This window comes from Pelodiscus sinensis, chromosome 19 (genome assembly GCF_052426305.1).
Source record: "Pelodiscus sinensis isolate ZL-2025 chromosome 19, ASM5242630v1, whole genome shotgun sequence".
Lineage (NCBI taxonomy): Eukaryota > Metazoa > Chordata > Testudines > Trionychidae > Pelodiscus > Pelodiscus sinensis.
In genome coordinates, this window is record NC_143070.1 from 29,977,507 (window position 1) to 29,993,388 (window position 15,882).

Below are 15,882 nucleotides of genomic sequence, written 5' to 3' on the forward strand. Positions count from 1 at the left end.
GCACTTTTACCTCTTGCCCAGACCCCCACCCCACTTCACTCTCCATCAGCCTCCTCCCATACCCTGAACCCCTCATTTTTGGCTCCACCCTTGAGTATGGAGGGAGGGGGGCACAAAATCTTCTAGCCCCAGGCTTCCAGATGAGTTAATCTGGCCCTGAGGGTAAGCCCTGAACCTCAGTGCCTCCCTCCCCTCAAGGGGCTGGAGCTTGAGGAGAGTGAGGGGAGTGTCTTTGTTTCCTGCTTCTCCATTGGGAGTCATATCTGTGAAGATTTTTCTCAAGGTCACTGAGGGTTTTTTCATTTTTTGTTTTGCATCTCACTTGTGTGCGACTCCCAACTGATTTCTCTGTGGGTCAGCAGCTCCTGACCCCCAAAAGATTCCCCGCCCAAGCTTTACATTAACTACATCAGAACTCCCGCTCCAGCTCTCAAGCACCCACCAAGTCAACACCTGTGAACATGGCCACCATACAATACTTCTGGCAAACTCTGTAGCTCTTCTCGTAAACTTGTATGCAGTTTGCTAACACAAGTTCCTCTCATAAAACAATCTTGATGTATGATAAGTTCATGCTTGTGTGTATATAAGGGAGCCAGACTAGGGTGTCAGTCTATTTCCAGTCCTTCAGAATGGTTTCATAAACCTGAGCTAATGTTGATCTTGATTGATCAAACTACGAGTTGATGAGGCAAACTTCATGGGAAATGAGTTGACAAATTTGATGGATTCTTTCTTTATTACAGGTAGTCCTAAAATTAGCATGACAAGCTGCAGAGCCCATCTTCACTGGCGTGTACTTTTGTTCTTTTGATTTTGATGCCATGCGCCTAACCAATTAACAAGACTGCCCAGTGTTGCATAGATGCTGCCATTGTCACAGAAATTCCTTTCTCGGATGAAGGAAGCTACTGGAGGATTTATAGACTGTAGCCAATTTGACCATCACCTTGGGTATCAACCGGATTGCTGACCTGTCAGCTTGCTCACACTATACTGTACTGAGACAGACATCTACACTCTCAGTCTGTGGCATTACTGCCTGTGTCCATGGAGTGTACATTAATATTTTTTCTATACCCTAAGTGGGGCTCTTTCTTATTTCTCTTAGTATAAGAAACCACTTGGATGTGATCTTTATTATTACAGCTTCTGCAATACTTTAAATTGGCGGTTAGAAGGTGTGTGGAATCCTTTTCCATATCCAGTGCTGGCTCGAGCACTTCTGGCACCCTGGGCAGTGGACACACAACGCATGCTGTAAGGGGTGCCTGATGGCAGCTGTAAGGGGTGGCGCACGGAGCTGGTGGCGGCAGGATGCGCATGTGCTGTGCTGCCCGGCCAGGCCACCACCACTGGTACACAGCCCAGGGCTGCCCGGGGCGAGCCACGCCTGGCCGTGCAGGGCCCCACAGTAGCGGGGAGAGGGGTGCTGCTGGCTGGCACTGCGGGGGTTAACATGGCCCCCGCCCCAGGCGACCGCTGGAGGGTGGTCGCTGCAGGGTGGCCACTGGGAGCTGCTGCATCCTGCGATCCAGGAGCTGGGCGTATGGCACCTGATGGCAGCTATAAGGGGCACTGTGCACCCCTTACAGCTGCTATCAGGTGCCCCCCATAGGTTGGCACACTGGGCAGCTGCCCGGCTAGCTCACCCCTTAATCTGGCCCTGTCCACACCAATAGCTTATTGTACATCTGCTGAGTGGACAGGTTCTTGTCTTGGGTTACAGAGAGGCTACATCTAGACTGGCCAGATTTTGTGCAAAAGCAACCACTTTTGCACAAAATCTTGTCAGCTGTCTAAACTGGCCGCAAGTTCTTGCGCTAAAACACTGACGATCTCATGTGAGATCGTCAGTGTCCTTGCTCAAGAACTGTGACACTCCCACTCAGGGATAAGCACCTCTTGTGCGAGGGTTCTTACGCAAAAGGCCAGTGTAGACAGCTCTTTAGCAAGAAAGCCCCAATGCACAAAATGGCGATCGGGGCTTTCTTGCGCAAGAGAGCATCTATACTGGCATGGGATGCTCTTGAGCAAAAGCACAGCTTTGGTGCAAAGGCACCTGCCAGTATAGGTGCTCTCTTGCACAAATGCTTTTAACGGAAAAACTTTTCCGTTAAAAGCATTTGCGCAAAATCACGCCAGTCTAGACGCAGCCATAGTGTATACATTCCTATTTCTGTTATAGTGGCAGAATTGCAATTCTGTTGAATCTCTTGCTGGCATTTTCATTGCTACTCCATTTCTATTGCACTTTTAAAGGTTAGATTTCCCTGAGTCAAGAACCAATTTCCCTGAGTCTTCATTAAACAATCCACACATTGATCAGTTTCTTAGGATCCCATTAAGTCCATCCCTAAAAGCACAATATTTTGATTAAAAACAACCAGGAGTATAGTGACACTTTTAGGACTAAGAAATGTATTAGGGTAGTAGAGCATAAGGTTTCATGAGATGCTGAGGAGAAAAAGAAAGTCAGGAAAAAGGCAGGGATACAGAGATGGGACTGTGACATCCATTACAATGGATGTGGCTCATTTCCAGCAGTGATAAGAAGCTGAGAGTACCTGACTGAAAAAATACATACTATAATGCAAGAACCACTCCAAATGTTTGTTTAGACCTTGGTTCAGGGTGTTAAATTTGCAGATAAATCTCAGCAATTTCTCTCTACAATCTGTTTTTGAAGCTTTTGATAATATTTTTAATTCTTTTGTAAAGGAACAAATAGATTTCCATTCATGCTGATGCTGCTTATCATAATTGAACCTTTCTGCTATAACCACAGGCTTGGGTGACAAGTGTTCTTGAACAATTTGTACTGTAATTTTTATGTGCTCATCTGAGCAAGTCATGATACTATATGTAGATATGTTAGGGAGCAAGTGTACACATACCCTTAGAGTCTCTCGAGATAGCGATGCAAATGTAGTGTACCGAAATTGCTAATGAAGTGCGGGATTTAAATACCCCACTCTTAATTAGCATAATTGCATCTGGGTGCCATTTTTAAATCACGTTATTGCGAAATAAAACACCCCATGTAGCAGCATTATTTTGAGAGAAAACCCTTCTCTCAAAATAACTGTTATTCCTCATACAATGAGGTTTAACAGTGTATGTCTACACTACAGCATTATTTTAAAATATATTATTTCAAAATAGCTTATTTCAAAATAACGTGTCTAGACACAAAATGCATTTCAAAATAGCATTTTGCTATTTCAAAATAGCGCATTCACACTGCTAGGATGCTGAATCCCATTTAAGGCCAGCTGGAACTGGTTCTAGCAGGGCTTCAAATCAGGTGTTAGCCTCAGGCAGCAGACACACAAGGTATCTGAGACCTGTGCTTAAAGGGACCGCTCTTCCCATGACAGCCGGTTTTAAGGTTTCCCTGCTTGCTTGCCTACCTCACTGAGGGACAGCAAAGCATATTTTTCTCTGTATGCTCTGGTTGCCCTCACTCAGGACACCAGCATGGAGCTGGAGCCACCCCTGGGCACTGTTTCTCTTCTCCTGGACGTGTTGCTGCAAGCCTGGCAGCACATTCTGCAGGCAGTAACAGTCTCCATGGTGTGCTCCACTGGGGGCTTGTGCCTCATTCCTTCCTCACGTCCTTCCACTTACCCCTCCCTAACCCCCGTTCCTGCTGTACAATAAAAAGACACATGTTCATTACAACAAAGCCTCTTTATTGAACAAAACTGGGGTGGGGGGAAATTAAACTGAGTGAAACTGGGGAAAGAAGGTGGGAGAGGGCAGGGGGAAACCTGGGAGGAGGGAGCTGTCAGGAGGTGAGAAGGGTTTTCTCTCTAAATAACGGTGCTACACGGGATGTTTTATTTCACAATAACGCAATTTCAAAATGGCGTCCGGACACAATTATGCTAATTAAACATGGGATATTTAAATCCCGCACTTCATTAGCAATTTCAGTACACTACATTTGCATCCCTATCTCGACAAAGGGAGCAAATGTAGACATACCCTAAGGTGCCACAGGACTACTTGTATCATTAAAGGTTTTGCTTTCCTGGGGCAATCAGACTGTACCGAACTATCTGTTTTCCCTCTCATCACACTTTTTATCCTGGAAAATCTCATTTTCTTTGAAACATCGATCCAGCTTCTGCCTGCTTTATATATATTTGCCAGTCTTCCACAATATTGTCAAAGGCCACCATGTTTCCAATACAGCCTGCCATGTTGCTTCACTGCTGAAATAGTTCATAGTACTCATGGTTATAACAGGCTCCTCTTCCCTACTGGGACTGCAAGCAATATCACTGATTCTTTTGCTACTCTGATACCATGGGGGCCAATGGAACTGCTGGGCCCCTGGGCAAGGGTGGGAGTGGCTCCATGTTCCTTGAAGGGCCAAGGCCTACCGTGGAATACAACATCCCCATCCCCAACCAGCCCTTAGTGCCACCTGGAGCACGTTGTGCTACCTGAAGCTCCACTGGCAATTTAAAGGGACTAGGGCTTCCAGCCACTTGCAGCTACTGCAATGGCAGTAGCAGCCAGCAGCCCCAAGACTTTTTGAATCATTAGGCCCCAGGGCAGTTGTCCCCTTTGCCTGCCCCATGAGTGGGCCTCTCAGATACAGAGAAGGCTCTTGAAATCCCATACTGATTGTCAGTTGTGTGTTATGCACATAGCACAAATCCCTGCTCAGAAACTCAGAAGTGTGCACACAATGGTGGCTAGATGACTCTCAATGGCACAGAGAAAAACAAAACAAAACATAGTAACTGCAACGTATTAGCAAATTCAACATAAGAGACTGCTTAAGAGTATGTCTACACTTGCATCCTCTTTTGAAAGAGGGATGCAAATGTAGACATTCGAAATTGTAAATGAAGCCAGAATTTAAATATCCCATGCTTCATTTACATATTCGCAGATGGACACTAATTAGAAATATCTTATTTTGAAATACAAAATGCTGTTTAGATGCGGTTATTTTGGGAGAAAATCCTTTTTCCAAAATAACCCTTAAACCTTGTTATATGAGGAAAAAGGATTATTTCAGAAGAAGGGTTTTCTCCCAAAATAACCGCATCTAAACAGTATTTTGTATTTCGAAATAAAGTATTTCAAAATAGCGCCCATCCACAAATATGCAAATGAAGCATGGGATATTTAAATCCCGGCTTTACAATTTCGAATGTCTACATTTGCATCCCTCTCTCGAAAGAGGGTGCAAGTGTAGACATACCCTAAGATTGGAAACTGTAAGTGCAGGTTCACATAAATGGATTCAACATTTTGCTCAGTACTTACAAATACCTTACAGTCAGCTTCTACAGTACTCTAAGTTCAGGGAAGCATTTTATACTCTCACCCACAAAATCCTATAAAAATAATAATTTTCACAAGATTTTGGTACTTACAAGAATTCCTTGTCAGTGTATCAGTGAAACATCTGCACAAAGCCTCAGCACTGTTCAAAATATGTCATATTTGCTGTTCTGATTGCCTGAACTAGGTTCTCCTGCATGTCATCTACTGCAAATGTACTTTCACTCAGCTTATGACTTTTAAAAATCTTTAAAATCTTAAAAAATATCTTTATTTTGGCTTTGTAATTTTCTATTTTAACATTAAAATTTATCTATGTTTATAGAACAGTACGGCTGTGTCTAGACTGGCCAGTTTTTCCAGAAAATCAGCAGCTTTTCCGGGAAAACGTGTCAGCTGTCTACACTGGTTGCTTAAATTTCAGCAAAAGCACTGACTTCTTACTGTAAGAAATCAGTGCTTTTTGCGGAAATACTATGCTGCTCCCGTTCAGGCAAAAGTCTTTTTCCGAAAGACTTTTGTGCAAAAGGACCAGTGTAGACAGCAGAGATTTCTTTTCCGCAAAAAAGCCCTGATCGCGAAAATGGGCTTTTTTGCGGAAAAGCGCGTCTAGATTGGCCATGGACGCTTTTCCACAAAAAGTGCTTTTGTGGAAATTTAAGCAACCAGTGAGCGTCCTGTCAATCTAGACGCTCTTTTCCGAAAATGCTTTTAACGGAAAACTTTTCCGTTAAAAGCATTTCTGGAAAATCATGCCAGTGTAGACGTAGCCTAGATGTTTGTTCTTTGAGATCCTATGATTTCAGTGCTGAGTTCCTGGGTTGCCCATACTCTGAGACGAGATCGTATTCCTAGGGATCAGCGAGGGTACGTCTAGACTACTGACCTTGGGTGTGTCTAGACTACATGCCTCCTTCGACGGAGGCATGTAGATTAGCCAGATCGGAAGAGGGAAATGAAGCCGCGATTAAAATAATCGCGGCTTCATTTAAATTTAAATGGCTGCCCCGATCTGCCGATCAGCTGTTTGTCGGCAGATCGGGGGAGTCTGGACGCGATGCCCCGACAAAGAAGCCTTTCTTCATCGACACAGGTAAGCCTGGTTTCACGAGGCTTACCTGTGTCGATGAAGAAAGGCTTCTTTGTCGGGGCATCGCGTCCAGACTCCCCCGATCTGCCGACAAACAGCTGATCGGCAGATCGGGGCAGCCATTTAAATTTAAATGAAGCCGCGATTATTTTAATCGCGGCTTCATTTCCCTCTTCCGATCTGGCTAATCTACATGCCTCCGTCGAAGGAGGCATGTAGTCTAGACACACCCCTTTTCTGGGATACTGGCGGTATCCCGGAAAAGCTCAGCCATGTCCAAGGAATGCATCTGCTTTTCTGAAACAAATTTTGGAAAAGCAGACATAATTTTTTGGCTTCCCGGTAAACCTCATTCTATGAGGAAGGGATGTTTTGAAAGATAGGTTTTTCCGACATTTGGCTCCTTGTAGACAGGCCAAATGTTGGAAAAGCCTCTTCTGGAAAAAACCTGGAAAAATATACACAAATTGCGGTTCACAATTTGTGTATCTTTTTCTGACTTTTCTTTGTAATGTAGACTCTGAATTCAGTGATGAATTCAGAAGGATTGCAATGAAGCACTCCCTCTTGCAGAAAAAGGATTATAGGGGTATGTCTACACAGCAAAGTTATTTTGGGATATCAGAGGTATCCCAAAATAGCTACTCGTGTCTTTTGAACGTGTCCACTATTTTGAAATATAGTGGACATGTTATTTTACCATCCCTGTAAACCTCATTCTATGAGGAATAAGGGATGGCTCAAAAAAGTGTGCATTTTAAAATTTGGAGCTGTGTAGACAGCGCCAAAGGATGAAAGAAGGTATTTCCAAATAGACTCAAAATAAGCTATGCAATTTGTGTAGTGCAAATTGCGTATCTTAGTTCAAGTTTAGAGTCCAGTGTAGACACACCCTGGCTACGTCTAGACTGGCAAGATTTAGCGCAAATACTCTAAACGCAAGAGTTTTTGCATTAGAGTATTTGAGTAAGAAAGCATCTATACTGGCATGTGCCTTTGTGCAAAAGATTTGCTTTTGCACAAAAGCATCTGTGCCAGTGTAGATGCTCTGTTGCGCAAGAAAGCTCCGATGGCCAATTTAGCCATCAGGCTTTCTTGCGCAAGAAATTGATGTTACCTGTCTACACTGGCCTCTTGCGCAAGAACACAAGAGCGTCAGAGTATTTTCACATGAAGCACTGATTTCATACAGTAGAACGTCAGTGTTCTTGTGCAAATACTCACAGCCAGTGTAGACAGGTGGCAAGATTTTGCTCAAAAGCATTCGCTTTTGTGCTAAATCTTGCCAATGTAGACACAGCGCCAAAGTAAAGAGCTGTTGGAGCAGAGTCCTGCACTGAATCTCCTGCCTCTCTAATCTAGCTAAGAAACTAAAGTAATTGTTTCTTTCTTGACATTCTTGTTCTCGCTCAGTGATTATCTGACTATTTATACCACAGTTGAACAGCTCCAGGAGGACAGGCTGAGGCCTTGTCTACACTATGAGATTGATTTCTGATCACCCAATTTTGCAAAGTTGAAGGTCTGTGTCCCTGCTGTGTGCAAGAATTCAACATAGTTCAAAATAGGACATCCCTAGTGAAGAGACTGCAGTTGACTTTGAGATCAATGCATTGTGGGTATCTATCCACCCTTGCTTGAGATCAATGGAAAATAGTCTTTCCACACCCATTTTGGCTCTGGTTACCCATGCAGGTGCCATAGCAATGTGAGCATGGACCCCTTGTGTCATGGATCCCATTTAGTGTCTAACTATCTGTGATAGGGCAGACAGGCCCCGCACTGAGGGGCAGGGAAAAGCCCAGACACAGGTGGCTGTGAAGGCCCCACCCCTCCAGCCCTGCTGAGAATACTCCCAGCAGAGCCCGGGTATAAAAGCAGAGAGAGCCCTGCAGTGAGGGAGGACACAGAGGGAAGGAGTAGCCCAGGCCGTGCCGGTGTTTCTGCAGCAGTGAGACCAGCATCGCTGCCCGTGCCTAGCCCTGAAGCAGAGCCAGCAGCTGCCAACCCCAGGGAGGCAGGAGCGCACCCGCAACCCCAACCGCAGCCCCGCCAGGTGCTGACTCAGAGGCAAATAGGCCCCAGGGGAACCAGGGCGGGGTAGGAAGCAGCCCAGGGCACAAGACCAATAGTGCATGTCAGCTACATCTAGACTGACATGATATTCCGGAAACGCTTTTAACGGAAAAATTTTCCGTTAAAAGCATTTTCGGAAAAGAGCGTCTAGATTGGCACGGACGCTTTTCCGCAAAAGCACTTTTTGCGGAAAAGTGTCCGTGCCAATCTAGACGCGCTTTTCCACAAAAAAGCCCCAATCGCCATTTTCGCGATTGGGGCTTTTTTTGCGGAAAACAAATCTGAGCTGTCTACACTGGCTCTTTTGCACAAAAGTTTTGCGCAAAAGGACTTTTGCCCGAATGGGAGCAGCGTAGTATTTCCGCAAGAACACTGACAATCTTACATGAGATCGTCAGTGCTTTTCCAGAAATTCAAGCGGCCAGTGTAGACAGCTGGCAAGTTTTTCTGGAAAAGCGGCTGATTTTCTGGAAAAACTGTCCAGTCTAGACACAGCCAGAGTGTATTGGCTGGATTCCCTGCCAAGTGGGCAGGAGCCATAGTCCCTGCCTAAAGGGCCCTGGGCTGGGACCCGGTGGAGAGGAAGGGCCTGGGTCCCCCTACCACCCATTTTCGCTTCCCTGAGCAATCAATCCCTGGTCTAGGAGCGGCTTCCCTGGGTGGCTAGGCCTCAAGAGTCATATTTACCCTGATAGAGGGGCATTGACTTCTGGACTAGGCTGCTAGAGCTGTATTTACCTGGGTAGAGGGACACTAACTTTGGGGACTAGGCTGCTAGAGCCATATTTAACCCCGGTAGAGGGGCATTGACTTTGTGGTGCAGCCGAGGGGGAGGAACAAGGCCCTCAACAGGGCTGCTTTTTGCTTGCAACTCAGCTGTGCCAAGGAAACCACTCCTGGCATGATGGAAGGAGGGGTGGAGAATTGGGAAGGGTGGAGAAGGGGATTTGGTAGCTGGGCCAGGGAAGGGGGAGGAGAGAGCCTAAGCCCAGCACTGTGTGAGTGATGGTCCCAGACTGAGTGGATGGGACCCACTCATGGGAAGAAGTCCAAGAAGCTCTTTGCCCATCTCCCCTCATGTGTTAACGCCACCCAATCTCTTGCTGAGCCCACCCCTCACCTCGCTCCATATCCTTCAATCTTTGCATCTGCCTCTATGCTTGGAATGCACACCCTGACTTACTGCCCCAGGCCTGCAGACTTTTTTTTTATCCTTCCCTGTGCTTCTTAGAGTGAGACTACACAGCACCCTTATCTCAGAATAAACTACACAATTTGCACTACACAAATTGCATAGCTTATTTCAAGGTAATTTTGAAATAGCGTATTTCGTCATTTTATGCTGTCTACACAGGGCCAAATTTCAGAATAACGCATTCTTCTGAAATTCCCCTTAACCCTTGTGTAACAAGGGTTGCCAGGACATTGGAATAAGCTGCCTGTTATTTTGAAATATATTTCAAAATAATGGGCTGCTTCAATAGACACAAAATTGTTTTGGGATACTCCAGTATCCCAAAATAGCTCCACAGTGTAGACGTAGCTTTAGTGAAAGCCTGAGCCCAGTCCTGATTGAGAGTTTCCATGTTTTGCTTTGTCAAATGCCCACAAGCAGACCACAATTTTCTCAGATTTATTTGTTCAAATATATTTGCTAAAAACATTTGTAACTATACTAATCTGTGGGTTTAGTTATGATTGGACTCACAGGTCACATAAGACTACTTCTGTTTCTGGATTGGATTAATTTCAATAGGTTTTTGGTGCAAATAAGTGTAATTAAGGCTTTGGTAGGACTGTTTGCATGCTGAACGTTATGCACAAAATTGAGGACCTTGTTAGGTCAGTGCCTAGGTTGTCAGATATTGCTGCCCAGGAATATTTTATAATATTTGGTGGAAATCCCTTCTTTACATGGACTCTCCTGCCAGGGGGCACTTTCAATAAAATATATCTGGGATGAATGCAGAAGGGCAGGACTGTAGCTGAAGGGACTTCATGGGAGTCAGGCACCTAACTCATGCAGGCACTTTTGAAAGTCACAATCGGCTCCTGTCTTTCTCTCTATCAGCCTCAATAGCTGGCACAGAGACTAAGGGGCAGAATTTGGGTGGTCTATAGACACCTAACAATGTTATTAGGCATCTAATGTGATTTTCAAAAGCATAACTCCCATTGGAAGATCCGCGCTTCACTTCAATAACTTAATTAAGGTCTCATGGGAAATCAGACAAAGGGCAGGGAATTTTGCAGCCTAACCATAGTACATCCTTCACAGTAGCATCTGAAGAATCTTCCTTTCTGATACCGACTGTGTCTACACTACAAAGAAAAGTCAGAAAAAGATTCTCAAATTGCAAACCGCAATGTGTGTATCTTTTTCTACTCTTCTTCCGAAAGAGACTTTTCCAAAATTTGGCCCATCTATATGGGGCCAAATTTCAGAAAAACCTCTTTTGACACATCCCTTCTTCCTCATGCAACGAGATTTACAGGGATGGCGAAAAAACACTTTCACTTTTCTGAATTTTTTTTTCAGAAAAGCGGACATGTTCCTTGGATGCATCACAGGTTTTCTGGGATATTGCTGGTATCCGGAAAAGCTCTGCAGTCTAGACATAGCCACCTGGAGCAATGTCAGCACAGGCAGGAGAGTGTTTAATGACACGCCCTGTCAGTGTGTTCTGAGGCGCAGGGCGTGACTATCAAGTAAGAGCTCAATGATGTGCAATAAAAAAGGAGACTCTGACCCCAGAGGCTCCCATTGGACACTGCTCCCTTCTGCAGCTCAACAAACTTCTGACTTGTTGCTGCCCTTTGTACCCTGCACTCACCACCTGCATCTTCCTGCTGCTCGTCCCCATGGGCGACTTGGCAGGATTATAACTGATGGGGGCAGGGAGAAGCCCTGGGAAATGGTGGGCAGGTCTGGGCATTAACTCAGGGATCTTGGTCACTTTTCCCCTTAATTTTTAAATGCAATTTTTCCCCTCTCATTCTCACCAGATTGGGCCTATTTTCTGGGGGAAAGAATAAAGTGGCCACGTAGAAGAAGAGCTGATAAAATCACACTGTTAGTTTCTCCCGCCTCCTTTTGCTTCAGGAAAGTGAGGTTTGCCACATTCCAACTGAAAGCTTCAGCTCCCGGAGTCTTATCTGGTGGCTGTGCTGGGCTGGACATGTCAGCCTCTGGAGCAACAGAGCTCACCGTGTCCCTGCAGCCTCACTCGGACCGGCCCCAGAGCTGTGGTTACTTTCCAACAGTTTCATGTTCAGGGCAGAAACCCAGACAAGACACAGTTTTGTTAGCTTAGTGTCTGCCTGTGACAATAACCCAGGGGTCTGCTAGGCCCATAAGCACACACAGTGCAATACACAAGGGGACCAGATCTGTGCTCGGGCCAGAGCCAATGGTGGAGGGAATCTGACCAGTGGCTGCTGTGGTGGCCAGGTCATGCGAGAAGGTTCACAGGGTCTCAGACAGGCCAGAGCTTATTGATAGGCATGTTGGGCTGGACAGGCCGTCGAGACGACCCCACACCCTGCCCCTGTGCTGTGGCAGGGTCCACTAAACCTGACTAACCGGGCCTCCACAGGGTCTCTGTGTTGTGTAAGGGAGGGGCATCCTCAGACCGTGTTGCATCCAGCCTGTATTTTGCGGCTCACATGAGGAGATCCTGGGCAAGCTGAGAGCAGCAGGGAAGAGCCAGAGGGAAGGGAGAAGGGCCCAGCAGAGGCTCTATTGTGAGGCTGTAACGCGCTTGTCGGTAGTAGGCAGCTGCCACTTCCAGTAGGAGTGAGGAGGGGGAGAGTCCAGGGGGGAGATGGGGTGGGGCGATGGAGGAGGCCGGCTGTTGTCATGAGACTGGCTCCCTGACTGTGAGGACACTGGACTCATTGCAGACACGGCCGGGCTGTGGGTGGGAGCTGGGGAAGGAGCCCTGCGCACTGTGCACCTGGCAGCGCCTAGGGAGAGCAGCTGGTGCAGACGGCAGGGGGAGAGGCTGCTGTTGAGAATTGTGGGTACAGAGACTGAGCCTTGTCTGTGCAGCTAGATTAGCAACTGCCCATCCTGCCAAGCAGCAAGGCGGCTGAGATTGGCAGTGATATTCCCAGTGGTAGGTGGCATCAGTTGTACCAACAAAAGGGGCTACAGGGAGGCTTTAACTGGGATGGTTATGTGACATGGGTGGGTTTTTCACACGTCTAACTGATGTAGTTATGCCAACACGACATCTCACTGTTAGCAAGGGGTGGGGAGCCTGAGGACTAGATGAAGCCCCTGGCTTGCCTGGATCCAGGCTCTGAGGCTCAGGGCTCCTCCCCCTCCCCCCCCCCCCCCGCCAGCATTGGGGTACCAGCAATGGCTCCAGCCCCACAATGTTCCCTGGGGGCTGGAGCACATATGTACTAGGCTAGGCCCTCAGGCTCTGGTGTGTGAGGGAAATGTGCGGAGGGTCTCTGCTTCTCAGTCTGGAGCAATGTCATTAAGGGTTTGTTTTTTTGCTTCTCACCAGTGTGCGGCCTCTGACTGATTTTTCTGTGGGTCAGCGGCCCCTGACTCAAAACAGGCCCCTGCCCCTGCCCCTGCCCCTGCTGCAAACCAAGACATGGTCTCTCCAGGCCCTCACAGCAGTGCCATGGATCCCAGTGCTGCCCCACCTCACAGGGCTGCTGTGAGAGAACAAAAGTGATCCTGAGGGACTCAGTCTGGCAGTGGGAGCATTTCAGTAGGATGAGAAGGAACATGCCCAGGGCACTGCGGGGCTACAGAAATAATATGGACCAACAGTGACATCAGTAATTCTTCAGGGACAGCAAAGCCATGTATAGAAGGCAAGTGAGCAAAACCAACACAGGGCGTGGAAAGGACAACAGGGCTGAAAGAAGAGCTGGGGGATCACGTGCAGCATATTATGTGTCCAGCAAGATCAGCTTCTGTTCCCTTTTGTCAGTTGCCCACAAACGGATCACAGTTTTCTCAGATTTATAGGTTGTTCAAAAATATTGGATATGTATTATTATGATAAAGATGTTTGTGAAGTACATTGCTCACTGGGGTTAGTTATGACCAGACACACAGATAATGGGATTGTTTCTGTTTCCTATTTCAGCCTTTTAGAAACAGGTTTTTGGCTCCAATACGTGTGATTAAGGCTTTGGTGGGGCTCATTGCAGGTTAAAAGTGATGCACAAACTTAAGGACCTTGTTGGATCAGGTCCTAAATGTTCAGACATTGCTGCCCATGAACAGCATGTAACAGTCAGTAGAAATCCCTTGTTTGCATGGACGTTCCTGCCAGCAAGCGCCGTTGATGGAATTTGTCCTGAGATAAATGCAGTAAGGGCAAGTAAACAGTTGAGGGTGTTTGTGTGAGTCAGACACGTAACTCACAGCAGGCACTCCTGAAAGTGCCACTAGCCTCTGGCAGCATCCTTAGGAGAGGGAGAGTCATAAAAAAGGACTGACTCCAGATACTCCCATTGGACTCTGCTCCCCTCTGCAGCTCAACAAACTGATGATTATTGTTACCCTTTGTACCTTGCTTCCTGTTGCAGTTGCCCACAGTCCCTCCTCATCTCAGCAGGATCGTAAATGATGGGGGAGGAGAGAATGACCTGGCAGCAGTGATCAGATCTGGACATAAATTCGGATGTCTTGGTAAATTTTCCTCTTAATTTCAAAATGCTGGTTTTTCTCTCTTGCAGGACTGAGCCTATGTTCTTGGAAACAATGTGGCCACATAAAAGAAGAGCCGATAAGATCACATTGTTCATTTCACTTCAAGTTCAGGTACCTGGGGTTTGCCACTGAAAGCTGCAGCCAGAATCTTACCAGGCACCTGGACTGGGCAGGGCATATGAGCCTTTGGAGCAACAGAGCTCACTGTGTCCCTGCAGCCTCACTCGGATCAGCTCCAGGGCTGTGGTAACTTTACAACATTTTCAGTGCTAAGATCAGCATTAGGGCCAGATCCAACAGCCAATGAGATTCTGACCTTTGACTGGCATTGGCATCTGGTAAGGAACCTCCAAGGTCCAGTCTGAGACAGGCCAGAGCTCACTGATGGAAATGTTGGATTCGACGGGCCTTTGAAATGTCACCACATACAGTCCCTGTGCTGAGACAGGGCCCAGGACACCTGACTGACAGGGCTTGTCTTCATGCTGGTCTCTGCGTGGGGCATGGAAGGGGAATCCTCAGACCATCCTCAGGCCTTATTTTGTTGCTAACATAAGGTGACCTGGGTAAGCTGAGGGCAGCAGAGAACAACAACAATTTTTTTTAAAAAAATGCAATTTTCAGTTGCATTAACAGAGGCATAGCATGCAAATAATAGGAGGTGACTGTACTTAGTACTAGTTAGGCCTGAATTGAAGTGCTGTGACAGATATTGATCACCAATATATACATAGGAAATAAGATCAGCATTAGACTCTTTCTTTCTTTCTTTCTTTCTTTCTTTCTTTCTTTCTTTCTTTCTTTCTTTCTTTCTTTCTTTCTTTCTTTCTTTCTTTCTTTCTTTCTTTCTTTCTTTCTTTCAACGTGGCAGCTGCTAACTGTGGTCTACAACATCCTTTTTTTTAACAACAGAAACTGAACAATATCAACTATAAACAACTATAAATAACTAAGGGTATGTCTATACTGCATCCCTAGTTCGGACTAGGGATGCAAATGGAGGCGATCTAAGTAGTTAATGAAGTGGGGATTTGAATATTCCGTGCTTCATTACCATGATCTTGTTGGCACGCTAGTTCGAATCACAGCTGATTTGAACCAAGAAGTGCATGCCGGGACGCGTTAGTTTGGACTAAAACCCTTAGTCCAAACTAACGTTACTCCTCAAAAAATGAGGATAGTTCTCTGAAAATACCCACTCAGTGTGCAGTGACAGTCAGGAATAATTAAAAAAGGGACAGAAAAAAAGACAGAGAATATTTTATTGCCTCTATATAAAACTATTGTACACCCACATCTTGAATACCACATACAAATGTGGTCATCTCACCTCAAAAAATATATATTGGCATTGGAGAAAATTCTGGAAAGGGCAACAAAAATTATTAGGGATTTGGAACATCTGCCATATGGGTAGAGATGAAAAAGACTGGGACTTTTCAGCTTAGAAAGAGGAGACTAAGGGGGATATGATAGAGGTCTATAAAATCATGACAAGTGTGGATAAAGTGACTAAGGAAAAGTTATATACCTGTTCGCATAATATAAGAAGTGGGGATCACCTAATGAAACTAATAGGTAGCAGGTTTAAAACAAACCAAAGGAAGTATTTCTTCACACAACGCACAGTCAATCTGTGGAACTCCTTGCCAGAGGATGTTGTGAAGACCAAGACTTTAACCGGGTTCAAAAAGAACTAGTTAAATTCATGGAGGTTAGGTCCATC

At 46.0% G+C, this 15,882-nt stretch overlaps 1 pseudogene across 1 annotated transcript in view; it reads left to right on the top strand.

The window, feature by feature from the left end:
- The window catches only part of LOC149522839 (butyrophilin subfamily 1 member A1-like), a 62,693-nt pseudogene that overhangs the window by 27,577 nt on the left and 19,234 nt on the right, over positions 1 to 15,882 (top strand). Inside the window, exon 6 of the transcript XR_016347269.1 lies at positions 13,652 to 13,814. The product of XR_016347269.1 is annotated as a butyrophilin subfamily 1 member A1-like (transcript). The remainder of the gene's footprint in view (positions 1 to 13,651; positions 13,815 to 15,882) is intronic.